Genomic DNA, 19470 nt, shown 5'->3' with positions numbered 1-19470 from the left:
GCCACATTATATGCTCTGACAAGCTGCATATATTATTTATCAGTTGCAAAGTGTTCAAAAGTTGAAGGGTGCCAAATGATTTACCACTTGGCATAAGGCAGATATTTACTGTTTTTGTTTGTAGTTTTTGTGCACTACAGGTTGAGTCTCCCATATCCAAATATTCCAAAATATTAAATATTCCGAAATACAGTATTTTTTTTTAGCATGACTGAGATAATGAAACCTTTGTTTTCTGATGGTTCAATGTACACAAACTTTGTTTAAGGCACAAAATTATTAAAATGATTGTATACAATTGCCTTCAGGCTGTGTGTATAAGGTGTACATGAAACATAAATTAATTTAATCTATGTACACAAACTTTATTTGAGCCACAAAATAATTGAAAATATTGTATAAAATTACCTGCAGACTGTGGGCCTGATTCAGAGCCGTACGCAAGTGGATGATCGCTCGTTCGACCAACGAGCGAGAAAATGTAAATTCAAGCGCTCGCTCGTAAATTCGCTCGTAGCTAATCTTCAGCCTCAAAGTCTCCCAACCCCTCCTCTAGCTAACGAACGAGCAAAATTGCGACCGTCCATCTCCAAATTTGGTTGCAGGGAACGCTCGCACAAGTCCAAACCGGAAGTGGGCCTGTCAGATTTCGATTACCTGCTCGTTCATTCTGCATACATACTTTAATTGTATCATGCCAATCAATCTATTAATTAGCTTAATTGCTCTTCACATGTTTGCAATCCATTTTTTTTTTTCATTTTCAATAAACTTTCTTCTTGTCCGTGTGTGTCATTTTTCCCGCAGAATACGTACGGTTTCACCAATGGTTTACTTTTTCAAAACTGCATGTTGTAACCAATAATCCTATTGTTTTCATGTGTTTGTGATAGGCATATTTTAGTTTATTCATTTCTTTATTTAAATTAGCTTACGCATGTCACTGCATCAAGCCTATCATAACTCACATTATATTTTTTAGGCTGGAGGACACATGACTCATACAATAACCAATAGAATGGTTCCTGTTAATTTACCAAATACATTAGCCAATCAAATTTTTTCTCAGGCCTTTATTATTGTTTGGTGTAAAAAAAATCATTGCCATCATGAGAGCCTCCGCGTTTACCAGGCGGGAGCTTTTGGTGCTAACGGAGGTGATGGACCGGCGGATCACCAGCCAGCCTCCCCCCATCAGCAACCGCCAGAAGCGATCCGCCTATGCGGAGGTTCGCGACCGCCTGCTCTCCTTCGGCTCACGCCGAAATATCGGTCAGCTAGAGCGCAGGTGGTCGGAACTGCGCTGCCGCACACCACGCTTCCTGTTTTCGGCAGCAAATAGCTGAAAGTAAGTATGTGGTTATTTTCTGGGCTTTTTTTGCGGCCCTATCTGCGTGTGCATGTTTTTAGTCTAGCCCTGTTTGTTTATTGTGGTCCTATCTGCATGTGCATGTTTTCAGTCTAGCCCTGTTTGTTTATTGTGGTCCTATCTGCATGTGCATGTTTTCAGTCTAGCCCTGTTTGTTTATTGTGGTCCTATCTGCGTGTGCATGTTTTCAGTCTAGCCCTGTTTGTTTATTGTGGTCCTATCTGCGTGTGCATGTTTTCAATTTTTAAAATGTTATAACATTTGTGGAGTTGCTAATTTGTGGCATAACCCCCCCCCCCCAAAAAAAATACCAAACATTTTTCTAAACTCGTTTAGGGGCTGAACGCAGAAGCCGGCCTCGCCGCAGTCACAGACGCCGGGCTCGGCCCCTCAGTCCGACTCCCAGCACACCACCAACTCCCCAACCTTCCCCCAATTCCCCCTCCACCCCTGACCGGCCACTACCTGAGGCCCATCCCTCTGGAAATTTGACCCCTCAACAAAATTTACCCTCCACTCCACCCCCCCTCTCTTTTCTTCACCTCCACTCCACCCCCCCTTCTCTTTTCTTCACCCTCCCCCCCCCCCACCGCTTTTCATCGCCATCAAGCAGCTCCGAGATCTCCCCTCTGTGTAGCCTACAGCACTGGCCCACCTCCGAGGAGGATGGAGGGCCTCCAAACACCCAAATCCCTATGACCGGTATGTTTCCCTTTTAAATTTGTAAACATTTTTAGTGGTGACATTTTTATTTTGATAGACAATGTATTGAATTTTTACCAATGATACATATCACACATGTCCAAACACTCATACTTGGGTAGTTATTGTTTACCCTAACAAGGATACTTCGTCCTTTTTGTGGTCGCCTTTTTGTGTGTTCATTTGTAATTTAGTATTTATCCCATCTTTGCATTTGCCAGTACTTTGTTTTTTTCATCACAACTGGATCTTTGTTTACACTAGATTTATTTGTTGAGTTTGTTTTGTAAACTTATAATGTAAGGTGTTATTTTTTTTTTGTTTTTTTTTCCAACAGAGGACCAGAGGCGGATGCATTGTATGCAGGAGGGATTGGCCGCCTTGCGTGGGCACATGATAGCAATGTTAGTGGTCCTTGACCACATGGCGGCGGCCCTTCGAAGCTGATTTTTTTTTTGCCTTGTTTGTTTTTTTCAAATTATTTGTTTTCAAAATAAAAAATTTTTCTCATTCCTTGTCTGAAACAATTACATTGTTTAACCTTCCATAAGTCCACTATTTGATCATGTTCTTTAAAATAAGGTAAACTATATTGTACAAAGCGCTAGTAAGTATGTAAGTTGCCACATTAAACACCTCACCATACCAATAGGTTATTAGAAATTCAAACATTTTCTGTTTTTTCTTTGGGTGGGTAATGTAAATTTTCAAAAAAGCTGCTTAGGCCTAGTTTGGCAAACCTACTGAATCAACATAATACCTTTGATGTTTTTTGAAAGCCACAAAGCATGTTCAAAGACTTAAACATTTCACACATTACAGGATTAGGCATTACGAAAGTTGACCTTTTTTGTGCCAGGTTACACGTGATTCTAATTTTGAAAAAAACAGTCTTTTTAACGGCAAACAAAAATTTAATACACACCAAACACATACAGAAAGTGAATTGTGACAAGCAATTCACACAGTGAAAAGACACTCCAAAAAACAACCAACACCAAAAGCAAACAACAAAAGAAACAATCAAGAACTGATGAAATAAGTAGCAGGCCAACATAAATCCACAAATGAGGCGATGAAATAATTGATTCCAAAGTTAGATCCAATGTGGCCACATGTACACAATTTAGTGGAGCAGGTAGTAGGCATCGTTTTTTCGAGGTTTGTAAAGGAAGACAAGAAAAATAAAAAAATTAAAAAAGGCACATTACAATGGTACATGTCGACATTGTGTCAATTAAGTAAATGTTTAACAATATTTACCTTTAAAATCTGGCCACCACATCATCGCGTATGGACCCCACATACTGACCTCCGACCAACCTCGGGGGGGCCATCCTCAGGCAAGGCATCCTCTGGCTGCATTGGGACACCACTCCTTATGGCGATGTTGTGAAATATCCCACACAGGACCACTATTTTCGAAACCATATCCGGAAAATACTTGAGCTCGCCACCAGAGCGGTGGAGGCATCTGAATCGGCCTTTTAAAAGGCCAATACAGCGCTCCACCACCTGCCTGGTGGCTGTACGTGCGGAATTATACTCACTTTGTGGCCCTGGTGTGGGAGCCAAATAAGGAGTGAGCAGCCAGGGCGTGCAAGGTTAACCACTGTCTCCTGTGAAAAAACAAACACAAACATCAGGACCATTGTGTAACAAGCTTTGCATTGGTTGCCACGGAAGGTGTCAACTTACCCAGAAGCCACGCATCACCAGCTTGTAGGTTGTCTAATTTTTGCCAAATCCCTGATTGCCGGATGACGAAGGAATCATGTGCACTCCCGGGGAATTTGGCATTCAGAGACAGGATCTGGAGGGAGGCATCACATACCACCATTGCATTCAGTGAATGAAAGTGTTTTCATTTCCTATAAATAGCCTCCAGCCTTGCTGGAGGCTGTAGTGGTATGTGAGTGCCATCCACAACCCCTATGATGTGTGGGAAGCCAGCTATTTGGTAAAAATTGGCCTTCGCCACACTAAGGGAACCCATATCCACTGGCATTTGAATAAAATGATGGAGGTGTTTAAAAAGGGCGTCCATCACTTCCCTCAGGATCCTTGAAAAGGAGGATTGGGAGATTCCCGCAACTATTCCCACCGTGGTTTGAAAGGATCCTGAGGCACAGAAATGTAACACCGACATTAATTGCATAAGTGGTGGTATTGCTGTAGGACTGTCAATTTGCAGTTCAAGATCACTCTCTATTAATGAGAGAGTGTGTAGGATGATTTGTGGAGGAAGACGGTATTGTCTTAACACCTCATCATCTGGCATTCCAAAAAGGGTGACACGTGTTCTATATATCTTGGGCCTTGCACGCCTACGAGGCCTACGCCTGGGACGAAGTTGAGGTTGGTCGGGTTCGGGTAACATGGCCAAGATAATACGACCAACATCAACCTGAAATGGTAAGCCAGGTAGTTATTGTTTGAGACAAATGTGACCATAAAAAACAACTTATCTTTTCCAATCAATCCAAAGATGCTTACAGGCCGGGGTATTGTCATGATGTCAAAATCCTACATTTTAAAAGATGAATACATTTGTAAATTATTTTTCAAATTAAAAATTATTCGCTAAACAATTTTAAAACCATAAATATATAGAAGGGAGCACACATTAGTTAGGAAATGCACGCTACATTTACAGTGGTATTCAATATTGGATAGATACGTCCCTTTTTGCGTTAATTTCACAATTCAGACGTCATTATCTCAGGTTTTACTTTTACACTGTAGTCAATATCAAAGACTTATTGCATTTTTGTAAAGGCGAAGTGATAAAACGGGGAGAAGTTTTCACCATTGAATAGGTGTGGCAAAAAAGTGCAGAATTGGGGTTTAGGGGTGCAGACTTGAAAAAAATAGCCGGCACCCCTGAGATTGACATTTAACAAAGAACTGTGTAAACCAAAAAATTGACACAATAAATAGGGACACCACCCAAAAAAAAGTAAAAATTTGGGGTGATAAAATAAAACATGATAAAAATTTGCTAAATAAAATGCAAATATGTTCAGGGCTATTCTGCATATATGCGGCAGGTGTTTTGAAGAATAGAATTATAGCGGCAGGTGCACAAATGCTGAATTTTCAAAACACTTACTTTAGGGACACCAAAATATGCTAGTACCCATTTTCATGTTCCCCAAATTTGATGTGACCACTTAAAATATTTTTAACAAATTCCAAAGTGCTCTTCTGCATCACTTGCTCAATGTTGGTAAAAAAACACCTGCTGCGTCAATTTAAATCCCCGACTTTCAAATAAAGGCTAAAACGGGGGTACCCACAGTGTGCCCCCATGTTTTCCCAACTTTAGGGGGGGTCTTACAATTTTTTTAAGGAAAACTTCTTAATTTTACGCAAATCAAACTAAGGAGTTTCCCTTTTTCGCTAATTTTATATTGAATAGGTGGCTAAGCGGGAGCGCGCACCAGACTTAACGAAAAAAAACCTCCAATATGACAGTGAAGTTAATGTTTCCTTTCGGAGTTTTATTAGCGTTAAGTCTGGTGCGCGCTCCCGCTTATCCACCTATTCAATATAAAATTAGCGAAAAAGGGAAACTCCTTAGTTTGATTTGCGTAGAATTAAGAAGTTTTCCTTAAAAAAATTGTAAGACCCCCTAAAGTTGGGAAAACATGGGGGCACACTGTGGGTACACCGTTTTAGCCTTTAACTGAAAGTCGGGGATTTAATTTGACGCAGCAGGTGTTTTTTAACCGACATTGATGCAGAATAGCACTTTGGAATTTGTCTAAAATATTTTAAGTGGTCACATCAAATTTGGGGGACATGAAAATGGGTACTAGCATATTTTGGTATCCCTAAAGTAAGTGTTTAGAAAATTCAGCATTTGTGCACCTGCCGCTATAATTCTATTCTTCAAAACACCTGCCGCATACATGCAGAATAGCCCTGAACATATTTGTCTATTGTTTTACATTTTTTATGTTTGTTTTTTTTTGGGAACCCCAAATTTCCAAATAATTTTTGGAGGTATCCCTATTTTAAAACAAACCTTTTTTTAACACAGTGCTTTTTTAAAGGACATTCTCAGGGGTGCAGGCTATTTTTGTTAAAGCCTGCACCCCTAAACCCCAAATCTGCACTTTTTTAAGACACCTATTCAATGGTGATAACTTATCCCCGTTTTTTTAATTCGACTATTCAAAAATGGAAAAAGTCTTTGATATTGAATACAGTGTAAAAGTAAAAACAGTGATATTAATGCAAAAATGTAAAAAAGTGCGATATTAAGGCCAAAAAATACTTAACGCACCCATATTGAATAGCCCTGGTAGTGGTAAAACATGACTTGAAATTTGTTACAGGCAAAAAACATTAGTGCGCTAAATAGTTCGCATTTTTGACTTGTTAAGAAGGAAACATTAGTGCGCTAAATAGTTCGCATTTTTGACTGGTTAAGAAGGAAATATTAGTGCGCTAAATAGTACGCATTTTTGACTGGTTAAGAAGGCAACATTAGTGCGCTAAATAGTACGCATTTTTCAAAAATAAAACAATGGAAATATATTTTGCAAAACGGTACGCTATATTTAGTGTTAATACATGATTTTTTAATTTAAAAAAAAAAACATTACTTGGCAAAACATATGCGAAGACCAACACATCAAAATTGTAAATTCATGAAACAATAAAAACTTACCGAAAAGCGACAAATAAGTCACAGTCCAAAAACTTCAAAGGGGCACTGCCTAAATAACTGTTAAAAAAAAATAAGTAAGAACATTTGGTTAGTAGATCCATTAATTTTTCAAAGAGTTTTTAAAAAGACTTACTCAAAAAATAACCAGAAAAAAAAAGCGAACGTAATATCCAAAAATCAAACACAAAAAACCAATAACCAACTCCAACAAACCGCCTCAAACCACTAATCACGCCAACAATCCACTCCTCCAAGCTAAACCTCCAACATTCATCACCCGCCACCTCGACTCGAGTCGCAACAAGCCATAAATAGTCTTTATTTTCCCGCTCAAATTAAGGACAGATCATAGGAGCGCACAATCAATGATGCGGACGAATAATGAGGACGCATGTATAAATACGTCACGGAAAGTCACAAACGGTCTGCTGTAGTTCAAGTTGAGGTGCTCATAATGGCTACAGAACAGCAAAACAATGGCCAAGAGGCGCCCGGTAAGTATTTGTCTCTTGTATTCAAGGATTATTTAGAACCCTAATTTATAGAAAATTTTACATCAAAATTTAAAAAATGTTTATTAAAAGAGGTGTTGAGGATGCCATGGAAGAGGCTGCTGGGCCGAGTAGGCCAACAAAACCAACCAAAAAAAAAGGCAGCCACAATTCACAAGAAAGGAGATGGAGGTTTTGGTCCAAATGTGTGTCGACATCCTGCCACAGGCAGAAAGGAATATGGGTGCAAGCCAGAAGTGGAGAATGTGGGATGAGATAGCCAGTGCTGTCAATAGGGTGGGTGAGTTGGACCGTCTAACCCGGGATGTCAAACGCCGGTACGTAAAAACTACATTTTAATAAAAAGTGGTTACAGGGCCAAATACTGCAGGAATAATGCCAACTTTTTCACCCACAGATGGACCGATTTTAAATATCGCCTGAAGCAAAAACTGGCTGACAGGGCTAGGCATGCAAGGGGGACAGGTGGGGGTCCCACCCCTGTGTCATTGGAGCTGAATGACTTGGAAGAGCTGGCACAGGGGTGTGTGCAGGAAGAGGAGGTGTTTGGCGTGTCCAACATGGATACGGACATGCCAGACTTTGCGGCTCCTCATGTTGTCCCAGGTAAATGTTGTTATGTTACCAACTCTGAAATGTGTTTGTGACAATATGTAGATTCTAATGTTCCTCTTTTCTCTTTTTTCTCACAGAGACACAGGCGGATGAGTCTGCTCCAGAGGGGAGCCTTGGCCGCAGAATTTCTGCTGGCTCTGCAGGGGAGGAAGCAGTAGATCCGGCTGGGGACCCTGCAGAAGCCAGTCCAGGGCAATCCCCCTCGCAGGCAGTGGCCCTCCTCACAGATCTCAATTTTAAATCGGATCACCACACGGAGATTCTGCTGAGGATGGACGCCAGTCTGCTACGGGTGGCTGAGGCCATGGAGCAAAATACTGCGGCCAACGTGACCATTGCTCAGGCCCTGGCCGAAATTACCGGGGCCAACATCCGAATTGCCAATGCCCTGGAGCAGCTCATTCGCCAGCACATGGTGGAGCCGGCCTCCCTTCCTGCCGGAACATCAGGATCCTCCACCTCTGGCACAACAACAGCCATCCCTCCAAATGTGCCTAGCCCTCTGCCTAGTCCAGAGGCCACAACATCTGCCTCTGGACAGGCCAGCCAAAGGACATCCCGGACCCGGTCAGGCTCCCACCCTACCCCGGCCAAACAGGGCAAAAAGCGATGACAGCACTGGCTAATTTTCCCACAATCCTTCTGTGCTTGCCCCATAATCCTTAAGGGCCAAAACTTCCCTCTCCTTTCTTGTGAATTGTTTTTAATGTGTGTTATTTTCTTTTGGGCAAATGCCACTATTGTTGTGTTTGTAATTTTAAGTTCAAATTTTTTTACGTTAGCCAGAACTGAAAACTGGCAAATGCACATGAAAAAATAAAAATGTGTCTAAAAAATAAAAACATTTAAAAATCTGCTCCATTGTATTGTGACATTATTCTACAAATGGTTTATAGGTAATCCCGGCCCAAAAAAAATAAGATAATTTTAATTCATATTCCAAAGGGTTAAAAACCATTTAGGAGTTTTAAGGAACACTTTGCCAAAACAAAATGGATGCGAATTTTCCTGGCCCATTAAAAATGTTGCTAAAACACAAACATGATGACAATATTGTTGCAATAACACAAACCCCCCCAAAAAATGCAAAAACTAAAAAAGAAATTTAAAAAAATGGTACGCTAATTGATTGTCTAATCCAGAAATTAGCAGCTGAGTATTTCACCTGCGTACGGTTTTGTGCTACTAAAAAAAAACTATTTGCTAAGCACATTACAAGCTTGTTTTCAATTCTAAGTTGATTGCTTTTCGGGCAAGAAATGATAAATCGATTAAACATCGAAGAGGCACGGGAAGGAGGACGAGACCATCGTCATTGTGGTAGAGTATACCAGACCACAAGCTGTGCGAGCATTTTGATCAGAAAGTGGATCAGACAGTGACGTATGACTTGTTCCGATCACATTGGCCGTTCGCATGAGATAATTTATGTACACCCAAAAAATGCCTCGACACGCCTGCGTTTTCCCATCTCCACCCGCCTGTTCTGTAAATCACATTTGACATGTCACTTCCTGTTCGCTATTCGAAGAACGACTAAAAAAAAGATCGCAATCAGCCGTACGCACATGCGCAGTGTAACACCGGCGCATGCGTGGTTTCACAACTTCGGAACGCTACGAGCGTACTGCCGCTTACGAGCGGCTCTGAATGAGGACCTGTGTGTATAAGGTGTATACAATACATAAAACATTCTGTGTTTAGATTAGGGTCCTATTAACAAGATATATCATTATAGTATGAAATTAGTCCAAAATACGGAATATTCCGATATCTAAAATACCCCTGGTCCCAGGCATTTTGGATATGGGAGACTCAATATGTACTATATAAATTAAAAAATAAAAGCCAACGGTCAGCTCCTCATCTGCATATAGGGCAAACCCATCTTCTCCTCACCTTGTCCACTGAGACCTCTGATCACCCTCATGAGGAAGATGTATTTTTACACTGCGTGGGAGTGCGTTCTGTTCTCATGATCTACAATAACGGTCTAATGTGTGTCCATTTGCTTACATTAGTTAATGAAGCTTTGTTGTCAAAAATTGTTTACTTGGCTTGTTGGCGCACGTTAAACACCAAATTTCTCATTCCTAGTTGTACATTTCTTCCACAATGGAAGAAATGTACACTGATTTCTACTTGGGAAATTATAAATATGTATACATTCTCAGGGTATAGGGATATAGTCATAGTTTCAGAAAGATGATTGTTTACTTTAATCCTTGAATTATTTTGGTGCTTAGCTTTTGGAGACTGATCCCATAGTCATACACACAAGATGGTTATACATGGGACACATTATCCTTCACAGTCCTATCTGTTTTATACCCTTCTTTTTTTTTTCTCTTTCTCTATGTCTCACTCTCTTTACTAGTGTATATGCTTCAGGACTATTTAACCACTTCTCGGCCACCCATTGCTTTTCTCCATTTTAACTGCAGCTTATTATTCTCTGGCAATGTAGAAACTGCCTGCCACCATTAATGGACCTGACCTGTGGAGGACAGCTATAAGAACCAGCTGCTTTAACGCTTTGCTTTATGTGAGCATTGTGTTCAAAAATCAAAAGTGACTGAGTATGCAATATTGGCTCAGTGCATCCCGGTGATGTCACTATGAAGAGTATCCAGGCATATCAGAGTCACACAACGCCTGTCAATAACTCATTGCAGCTCTTTTGCCAGGAAGCTACAGAATTACAGCCAGGGCTCCTGGTTTCATTAAGTGGTTTTATAAAAGACAGATCTTTTTAAAGATCCACACTGTGGGCCTGATTCAGTACGGGTTGCAATTGCGATTGCAGCTGCGACTCCATACGTAACACAGCTGCTAAAATATGCAAATGCTTGTCAATCTCACTTTTCCGTGTAAACATCTGTACCTTCGACGCACATTGGCCACTCACAAAGCATTTATAGCAGGCAGGGCCGGTTCTCCCGTTACGCATGGTACGCAGCTGCGTAAGGCGCCACATAGTGAAGGGCGCCTCAGGTGCATACCATGCGGGCCGCGGTGCAGACTGTGTCTCTGTGACACAGCTGCACCGCATGTGTAGCGCTGACCAGACGGAGTTCGGTCAGCGCTACACAGCACAAACACACAGCCGCCGGAGCCGGCAGCTGTGTGTTTGCTTTAGCAGCTGATGAGAGTCTGACAGACTCTCATCGGCTGCTGCTCCCACTGCCGGAGCCGGACATCTTCCGGCTCCCGCAGTGGGTAATGGGAGTGACGCGTCACTCCCATAATGCAAAGCGGCGGACGGAGGAGCTGATCTCGGCGGCGGGACCAGGAGCGGGTGTCAGGTAAGTGTTTTTTTTTTTATTTATTTTTTAATGTCTCTACTGGGGGGACTACTGGGAGCACTACAGGGGGGGAATACTACTGGGGGCACTACAAGGGGGGGAATACTACTGGGGCACTACAAGGGGGGGACTACTGGGGGAACTACAGGGGGGGAATACTACTGGGGGCACTACAAGGGGGGGACTACTGGGAGCACTACAAGAGGGGGACTACTACTGGGGGCACTACAAGGGAGGGAAATACTACTGGGGGCACTACAAGGGGGGGGGAAATACTACTGGGAGCACTACAAGGGGGGAAATACTACTGGGAGCACTACAAGGGGGGGAAATACTACTGGGGGCACTACAAGGGGGGGAATACTACTGGGGGCACTACAAGGGGGGGAAATACTACTGGGGGCGCTACAAGGGAAGGAATACAACCGGGGCCCTACAAGGGGGGGAATACTACTGGGGGCACTACAAAGGGGGGAAATACTACTGGGGGCACTACAAGGGGGGGAAATACTACTGGGGGCACTACAAGGGGGGGGGAAATACTACTGGGGGCACTACAAGGGGGGAATACTACTGGGGGCACCACAAGAGGGGGGACTATTACTAGGGGCACTATATAATGGGCACTACATAGGGAGGTACCACTACTGGGGGCACTGCATGGGGGGAGTACTACTGGGGCGCTATATAAGGGGCTTACTACTGGGGGCACAAGGGGCACTGCACTGGGGGACCACTACCGGGGGCACTGTAAAAGGGGCACTGCATAGGGGGGGCACCAAAAAAATACTCGCTTACCAAAAAATTTGGGCTAGGGCCGGCCCTGACAGCAGGTCTGACCAGACGCAGACACTGCAAGCCTCCTCGCACGCAGTGGGCTCTCAAGTTGCATTTGCAATAGCAGTAGCTAATTTATGCACGCCCTGGAGACGGCGTTCAAACAGACAGGCACGCTTGTGTTTCTCTGACTACTCCCCCATCATCACCCTCTCTTCACAAGAAGTTGAAGTTCGTAGGATTTTGTAATGAAAGCTTGTTTATTCACCAGGCATCTTGTGAGAATGTGTAATCTTTATCTATTGGGTACTGCAGTCTCCATATATGATTGCCCAGTTGGTGTTCTTGAAGCAGCCCATCTCACATATGCTTTATTATTTTGCAATGCACTATGCCTAGTTGACAGAAGTCAAGGTGTTGAAGGCTAATAAGTGAGCTGAGTTTCGTATTTTCCTGTAAATACAGTTATGGTTAATACATCTGTATTATTCAAGTTAGGGCTGCTTTAAAACATTATTAGGTCCCCAATCCTCTTTACAGAAACTTAAGGAGAATTCTGTGTTTGTGCCCCAAAGTAGGGAGTTGCTTAAAACAAAAAAAAAAACATTAAAATCAGTTTTAATATTTCATGTTCGCCCTCTCTCAACCAACTTAGAGCTTGCACCAAGCCAGTTTTCTCCTCGTTATTTACACTGGATGGTTGGAGGTATTTGAATAGAGATCAATGAGCGTGCCGGCGCTCGGGATCCCGGCGGTCAGAATGCGGACGCCGGCATTCCGTCAGGGTGAGAATACCGACACCTGTAGGTAGGTATCCTAACCCTCCCCCTCTCTTAACTCTCCCTTCCCGGTGCCTAAACCTAACCTCCCCCCTAATGCCTAAACCTAACCTCCCCCTCCCCACACTCCCTCCTTAGTGCTAACCCTCCCCCTAACCCTGCTACATACATTCTGAATTCCGGATGGTCAGGATGCCAGCGCTGGGATTCTGACAGGTGCTCAGATTCCGACACGGCATTCTGACTGCCGGAATCCCCGCATGCGGGATATTGACCACATCCCGTAATTACTACCATCCACACTACAGAAGATATTCGTTAGGACTAGTCCTCAGTGTTGGAGAAGATCTGGAGTGCTGAGCCATAATTTCCACCTCTGCTGGGGATGTAGTTAATAAACCTACAGCCGGGATGCCGGCTACCGAAATTCCGGTGCCGTATTCCCGACACGAGTGCAGATGCCGAAGCCGGAATCCCAACAGCCAGGCATCCAGATCATAAGTATAGGCACCACCGTGGGGAGGTTACGGTTAGGCACTAAGGGGAGAGGGTTAGGTTTAGGCACTAACCAAGAGGGTTAGGGTGCAGGCTAAGGAGGGGTAGTGTTAGGATACAGGAAAAGAGGGTTAGGGGGTGAACAGGGCAGGGTTACAGTACTTACTGTTCCCCTGTCGGGATTGTCAGCATCGGGATGCCACTGTCGGTCTATTGACAGGCGGCATCCCAAGTGCCGGTATTTCATAACCCACCCCTCTGGTGGACATACCTGAAAATTGTCAAGATCTCCGACAACTAATATAACACTCATCTCTAAAGATCATTGGTCTTTTGTTTTTGGTTTACCAATTATAGGCCTTGATAATTCTCTAACAGGCTCTCTGACTAGATTTTTTTATCCAACTATTAAATAGTACTGGGGTTTTATATATGACCTATATAATACAAATTATATTATATATGTAGGTGATATAAGCACCATAATCAGTCCATCACAAACCTTATCATAGATGGTAGTATAGAACCAAAGAACATAACAGAGTCACAGAGTGATTTCCTACCACGACCGACTGCATAAGTAACATACAGCATGTATGACTGACACATTGTAAAACAAACAATAATATAAAAGATAATGATCTTTTTTTTTTTTAAAAAAGACATTAAAAATATAATTATGCATAAAACAAAAGAAAACCAAACTGGGAAAAGAAGGACCAATAAAAAGTAATTAGTGAGTAATCAACAACCCCCGTGCATTGAAGGGAATTCATCCTAGCAAAAGGACAATACCAACACTCAAAAAGCCATGAAAAACCAAGCATCACTCCACCCCTTCACTGAAGAATTTATTGTGAAACAAAATACAGATCACATTTTACTGTATTTAGAGATAATGCTGCAAGTACCAATCAGTGGTCTCAAACAACTTTAAGATATGAGATTAAGTAGGAGGGGTATATTTACTAAAGCAAGAGTTTTTAGAAGTGGAGATGTTGCCCATAGCAACCAATCAGATTCTACTTAACTTTTAACTAGCACCTTCAAGAAAATAATAGCTAGATTCTGATTGGTTACTATGGGCAACATCTCCACTTCTAAAAACTGTCACTTTAGTAAATTTACCCCTGAGTGTCTGAAGATTCAATATAACGTCCCCATTTAGAATAAAATTGAGTAACTACTTTTTTAATATCAGGCAGCGTTGCCCTTCTATCGACATACAATAACTGCAACAAAATAATGTTCACGGCACTTAAAAATGGTAGATACAGTCCAATTACAACAACGTACATCGACCAGCCATGCAGCGCTTGGGGCAGATCTGACCTGTTTTTCTAACCACCCCCGTTACGTCCCCCAACCGCTGACTACCTGTCACTCACTTTGTAAATGGGTTCTCTGTGTGTGCGTAATCACAAGACAATAGCTGCACGTGCACATTGTGACTTTGACACATGCACAATAGAAAAAAATTGCTGCGTAAAAATCGAGTGGTATTAGATCATTTGCACTTTAAACAATGGCCTGTATCTCCCGCACCATATACTTCCTTTGGCTTGTGGAGGCAAAAACCTGATTAAGCGGTTTTACATGATCTTATTATAATATGACGTAATGTTTTCATGGTTTTATCCTGATGGGACAATAACACTGTAGGAGAATCAATACAAGAAATATCAAGTCTCCATTGACAAGTACTGTACATTGAGACCAAAGTTTATCTCTGTTGAGACGCACTAAATCCAAATAAAGGTACTTAATTGGTATAAACTAACCTTAAAGAATGTGAATAATGTATGAAGACTGTCCGGGACCTCAGGGGTGAAGGTAGCCTTCAGTAAAGAGCACACCAAATGTGCCACTTGTAGGCCGGTAGTGTTCGGAAGATGAAACTTGGAACGTAAAGTCTGGAAAGTGAGAATAACACTTGCCCGTTCAAATATGTAGTTGATGGCTTTAATGCCTTTAGTCTTCCACTGTGAAAAAGTAGTATTATCTAGTCTGGGCATGAACAAGGGATTGCCCCATAATGCTATATCACGTAAAATAGTGTGACAGCTATGAAACTGAGGATTAATGTTTAACCTGCAAAGTATGTATCCTGAAACAAAATGCTTGATAATATGTAGTGGGAGAGGGTGAGCCATCTGAGGGTTTGGAGAAGAGCTGCCAGGGAAAAAGGATAAAACAATGCCTCCACAAAGTGTTTGTGAGTGTATAGGAGCGTACACACTAGACGATATGCTCCCTGAGCGATATCGTCTAGTGTGTTTCCCTGGCAGGCTGTGCTCAATGTCGTTAATGACATTGAGCACACCCGCTGAACGATATCATTAATGGTATCGTTCAGCGCCATGCTCTCTCCCCCATTCCCCAACACGCAGCAACCTGACAACATCGTCAGGTTGGCCTGCATGTTTACTTGATGAACGATAATGACGAACGACCCGCGGGAACGTGCGTCGTAGTTATCGTTCATCGTTTTGATGTTAAAAATGTACGATAAAGTGGACGACTGAACGATAACGATATTGTTATCGTTCAGTCATCCACTTTAATCGCCCAGTGTGTACGCACCTTAATGCTGGGCACACACTTGCCAATGTGTACCTGGACGATATGTCGGCCCGACGTATCGTTCCGCGGGTACACATTGAGCAATGTAATGAAGGACAGAACAATCCCTCATCCGTCCTTTATTACCTGCAACGGCGCTGCATGCGATATCGTCTGGTTCTGTACGGCCGACCGGTCGATATTGCATGCGACCGTGGGAACGGGCGAATAGCTTGTACACACTATGTGATCTGTCTAGTCGGATCTGCGTCGGAACAATAGATCATTCGATGGATCGCATAGTGTGTGTACCTGGCTTTAGAATCTTTTTCGAATAGCCAATCTATAATGTAACTAAAAACACAGCGTTAGTAACATTTTTAATATTTGGCACTCCCAAACTTTCCTCCCTCCTAGGTAAGAACATTTTAGCCTGTGCAATGCACAGCTTCTTACCCTGACACATGAAAATTTCACTTTTACATGTCAGTTCTAGTGAGACGAATAGGGAGCATTGTATGGGATAAGACAATTTAAGGAAGATAATAGAATTCAAGACTGCTATGCTTAGGAAAAGAGAAAGTCAAAGAAACCATCAGGTCTCCAGCAATTTAGATATCCTATTAATGACAGATGTAATATTTGCTTTATATAATTTATGAGGTCTACAGGTATGTAAATGCATAGATGTTTAAATTTATGACGAGCTAAGCTAATTGAGTAATAGTATCAAAAGGCAAAGAAGAAGCACTCCTACCTGTAATATTCATTATTTCTGATATATGTAAATTAACTCTATGTCCAGTAAACATTTCAAAATTAGTGAGAACATTAATAATACTAGGGATCGATTGTTTTGGTTGAGACACAAGCAATAACATATCGTCAGCAAAAAGCAATAGTTTGAGTTCAACCGAACCAATACGTATAACCCGAAAACCTTCTAACGTACATAAAGCAATTGCTAATTGTCCTCAAGGGCTATGGCAAACAATAATGGGGATAGAGGGCACCTCTGTACTTACAGTGGGGATGACAAGTAGCCATTAATCGACCTGGGTAAAGAAGACTTCATACAGAGTCTGCTGACAGCCACAAAGTCCCCCAGGAAGCCAAATCGATATAATGTTTCAAAAAGGTGGTCCCCTCTGAAACACATTTTCAGCATCCCTAGATATAATTTCATTAGACTGGGTGTTCCTGAAATGACTGAACCCGAGAAATGACCTTACAGATATTAAGTACAGAATGTCATCCCATAATGAAACCTGGTAGATTAGGAGAAATAGAGCATTTTATTTATTTCAGCCTCTCTGCCAGGATTTAAGTCAAAATGCTATAATCATCGGCCAATAATGAGATTGGGTGGTAGAATCTCGGATCTTCAGGGTACATACCAGGTTCTGGCAAAACCCTATTTTTGCCCAAATTGAAATACTTGGGTATCAATCGGTCTTTGACAATATTGTTAAAAACATTCTGTAATGTGTCACATATCTTATTAGCTAAAATGTATAGAATTCTATATATAATCCATCTGGACCAGGAGTTTTTAATGATTTCAGACGTTTATTTACAGCAGATTCTTCTGCTGTTTCAATGGGTGTAGTGAGCATGTCAGATTGGGAGCTATGCAAGTGGGGAACAGACACTCCATCCAAAATGCCTCGTTCTGAGAGAGGTCACGAGAATTTGGGAGTACAGTTTTTCATAGAAATTTCTCAGAATCTCCAGACTCATCTGTTCTATGCAGAGCTGAGATGTTATTAGACGGTCTAGTCTCCTGCAGCAGGTTAACGGAGAGTCTGCACAATTTATTCCCAAACGTGTTCTTATGAAAAGAATGATGGGGACTAAATTGCTCCAGAACTGCATCAAATTGGGATTTAGTGGGATATGTATCACAGCTTTGAAAGTGATAACGTGGAGAGAGAAAAAGTACCAACCAATCATCTACTAACTAATTTTTCAAACTAGCCTGTAAAATGACAGAAGTTGGTACCTTAACTCTCTCCAAGCTTTGATAGATATCCCCCTAAAATTGCAAATAATCTGTCTTAGATTCTGAAGACGCAAGTGCTTAAACTGTCCATATGTTAAAATCAGAGCAGATGGGTCCTGTATATAAACAGCAGAAATTTCCTTAATATGTTTGTGGACATAGAACAGCATCTCGCCTCTCAAATCAGATTTAGGCACCTGCCATAACAGTGAAGGATCTAAGGCGTGTTCTTGGTTATTATGTAAATACACCTCTCACTAGGAGGTAGATTTACTAAAGCTTCTAAAAATAAAAAGTGGAGGTGTTGCCCATAGCAATTAATATATTAAATTAATAATTAATCAAATTCTAGCATTTTTTAGGATGCAATAGAAAAATGATAGACAAAGTCTGATTGGTTGCTATGGGTAATACCACCAGTTTCATTTTTAGACGGTTTAGTAAATCTACCTCTTGGCCTCCAGTGTATTATGAAATTTAAGAGAGTTTGATTGGGAATCAAATTTGTCTATAGGTACACTTATCAATAGACGTGGATAAGGTAAACCATACAAATGCCTGTTTAGAAATACGAAATGGAGCTATACCCGAGCCAATAAGTCAAAGTCTAAGACACAATTTGTCTGAAGGGAGTAGGTAATCTATTCAAGATATGGTCCTATGTGCAGGTAATTTTCCTATCCAGCGGTTGATGATCCTGCCAACAATCTTTAAAATGCACGCCGCCTTTCATGCCAACTGATTACTTAGTCTCACACTCGCTTCCAAGATTTTGCACGTGCTGCTCCGCACCTTTGAAGCTCTCTCCCTCTCAACATCAGACTCTCCACCTCTCTACTATCATCAAACTGGCTCTCAAGACCCACTACTTCATGAAAGCTTTCCAGCTCTCATCCTAACTTGCTGCTATATGCTCCTTCCTCCCGTCTCCCCCATCTGTGTCTCATCTGTCTGCCTGCCCTTCCACTTTAGAATGTAAGCTCTTACGAGCAGGGCCCTCTACCCTCTTGTGCTTCTACCTACTTTACTTTCATCTACTTCTTACTACCCACTGGGGTACCTAACACTTGGTTGCTTAAGCTCTGCTGCTTATGTGGGTGTTATGGTCGCTAATGTAGCAATGTACAGTATATTATCCATGTCTTTGTCCTGAATTCTATTGTATTGTACTGTAAGTCTTTGGTCACGTAATTGTTTATATATTTTGTATGGCGCACTTGTGGCGCCATATCAATAAATTATAATAATAATAAGATGGAGCTAAGCAGTGAAATAGTGTATCCCCAACCTGGGTTGTTTGGAATGATGGGAGACGACGGAGGACCTATCCATATAAGTTGAAGCTGTCAAATGAAAGTCTTCTTTCACCAAATGGGAGTCAGCCAAAGGGTACAACATAGCTAACAAACATTGGAAAAATGATTTAAAATATACCTTGGTCAGTGACGGATTCAGGAGGGAAGGGGGTAGGTCCAATCACCCCAGTAAAACACACACCATCTCCTCTAAGTGGCCACGACCTCCCTCTCTCCTTCTAGGAGCAGATAGGGAGGTTGCACCCATCTGAAGCAAAAGGTGTGTGGTAGCATATAAATTACATTCCAGTTTTTCACCCAACTGGGTGATTTCAGTAATAGTATAGTGCCCTCTTCTGGCTTGACAATGGCATAATGA

At 41.9% G+C, this 19470-nt stretch overlaps 1 protein-coding gene across 4 annotated transcripts in view; it reads left to right on the top strand.

The window, feature by feature from the left end:
- The window catches only part of ARVCF (ARVCF delta catenin family member), a 974893-nt gene that overhangs the window by 197870 nt on the left and 757553 nt on the right, over positions 1 to 19470 (top strand). The gene's annotated exons all lie outside the window — the stretch shown is intronic.

Source organism: Taudactylus pleione, unplaced genomic scaffold (genome assembly GCF_031769625.1).
Source record: "Taudactylus pleione unplaced genomic scaffold, aTauple2 ptg000191l, whole genome shotgun sequence".
In the NCBI taxonomy this organism is placed as follows: Eukaryota; Metazoa; Chordata; class Amphibia; order Anura; family Myobatrachidae; genus Taudactylus; species Taudactylus pleione.
The sequence above is the reverse complement of the archived record's forward strand: the minus strand, read 5'-3'. Positions and strand labels throughout refer to the sequence as shown.